The sequence below is a fragment of the Symphalangus syndactylus genome, chromosome 4 (assembly GCF_028878055.3).
Source record: "Symphalangus syndactylus isolate Jambi chromosome 4, NHGRI_mSymSyn1-v2.1_pri, whole genome shotgun sequence".
In the NCBI taxonomy this organism is placed as follows: domain Eukaryota; kingdom Metazoa; phylum Chordata; class Mammalia; order Primates; family Hylobatidae; genus Symphalangus; species Symphalangus syndactylus.
Window position 1 is genome coordinate 85,764,461 of NC_072426.2, and position 2,202 is coordinate 85,766,662.

Consider the following 2,202-nt stretch of genomic DNA (forward strand, 5'->3'; position numbering starts at 1 on the left):
ACGGAGAAGAAGCCAGCTGGGAAATGTAGGGAGCACATGCAAGGGATGTGTCACTGTGGAAACCAAGGAGGAAGTGGTTCACACTCCAGTGTTGCAGAGAATCTATGAGAGCTTAATGCTGGAGGATGCTCCTTGGATTGAGTTCAGTCATAAGGGGCTCGATCATTGGGCTACAGTGGCTCATTGGGAGAATGGGGTAGAAGCCAGTGAGCAAAGGAAGGGGCTGGACATGAGGGAATGGGGCAAATTTGGGCTCCCTTTTTCTTTAAGAAGGAAGAGCAAGGCAGGAACCAGCAACCAAAAAGGGGTAAATAAAGAGGATGACAGGAGCAAAACTGTGCCACCAAAGCCCCAGCGAGTAGTCCTTAAGGGCAAGGGCACAGGGAGCCGTCTCGAAGTTGACAGATGGGTTGAAGAGAGAGTGTCTGCTGCTCCCACCGTGGCTTTGAGCTGGAGGTGAGGCAACGCTGAGAGTGAAGGAGGAGCATGAGTTCTGATGATTCTGGTTCCAAACACACACCCATGGTCTGATGTTCTTCAGCAGCACCAAACAGGCCAGGTATCAGTGCTGAGAGGGGGTGGATGGACTAATTCATGGCTGGGGTGTTGCTGGGGCCTAAACCAAAGGAAAGTAAAGCAGGAGAGACCTGCGGGAGAGTGGCTGCAGTGGCGATCTATGGAGTCTAAGCAAGCGAGGAGCAGATGAAGGCAGTGGCGATCCAAGAGGTGGGGAGAAGGCAGAGAGAGCGATGGTCTGGGAGATTCAAGCTGTGTGTCCCAAGTAACCGATTGAGACGGTTAGAAGGGAGGAAGTTCTGGAGTAAGAAAGAACATTTTGCTCTGGATGATGGCATAAGTGGGTAGCAGAGAAGCAAGCACAATCATTAGAAGTGATCAAGCAAGAGATCACTGAGGGGACTTAAGTCCCAGAGGGCAGAGCAACCACTCCCAAGGGTGGCCACCTAGGATAACGACTATTTAAAAACTGAGCTCAGTGGAGCTCATGACCCTGTTCCTGGGATGTGAACCCATAAAAAATATCACATTCTCAGTTCAGCACTCTCCTGTATTGATGGATAGCCAGACATGTGGTGGTGACATCTGAGACTAATCCTCCACTAATAGGGAGAGACCCAGAGCGGGCCCCCCACAGCCAGATGCAAGGCACTATGGCCTCTGGGAGATGCTCCAGGGTGGCAGCTTCACCTTCCCAGGGCAGAAGCTGTCTCTGAGGGCTGGCCTTGTCTGCCCCAATGACCCAGCAATGAGGCAGATGCCACCAGCACACCCAGGATGAATGTGGGCTGAGACGTCATGCAGGGCTTCAGAGCAAAACAGCAAATGCCACACAGATGAGTGCAGCCCCCACGAAGGGAGGGATTCCTGTACTTTTTTCTGCCAAAGATTCTAATCATTTATGTGTCCTAAATTCACCTTTGGTGGCACCATTAGGTCCTATTCAACTACATGAGTGTTACACACATTATTTTATAACTTCGCAACAATGCTGAACATGAAAAATGTGAACCAGTTTATATGTATCTCTATATGGACACCTTTGTTTATCTAACTAGTAAAAGACATCAGTTTATTGATTTATCCTTTCTCTAAACATGCCCATTCAAGTGGGACAACTCGATATCCACAGGCAAAGAGTTCATTTGTACTCCTACCTCGTGCCGTATTCAAAAATCAACTCAAAATCAGTCAACACCTAAATATAAGAGCCAAAACTATTAAACTCTTAGAAGAAAATATGAGAATATATAACAATCATAGTTTTGGCAAAGGATTCTTAGATATGACACCAAATAAATAAGCAACAAAAGAAAAATTAGATAAATTGGACTTTATCAAAACTTAAAACAGCTGTGCATCAAAGACCATTATCAAGGATACGAAAAGGCAAGCTATGGAATGGGAGCAAATACCTGCAAATAATTTATCTGATAGAGGCCTAACATCCATAATTTATAAAGAATTCTTATAACTTAATAATAAAAAAATTAAAAATAAGCAAGTTTCTAAATAGACATTCTCCAAGGAAGCTATATAAATGGCCAGTAAGCAAATGAAAAGATGACTGACATTGTTAGTCACTGGGGAAACACCACTTAAAACTATGAGACACTGGTTCATACTCAACAGGATGGCCTGAGTTGAAGAGACCAATAATAACAAGTGTTGGTGAAAAAGTGAAGA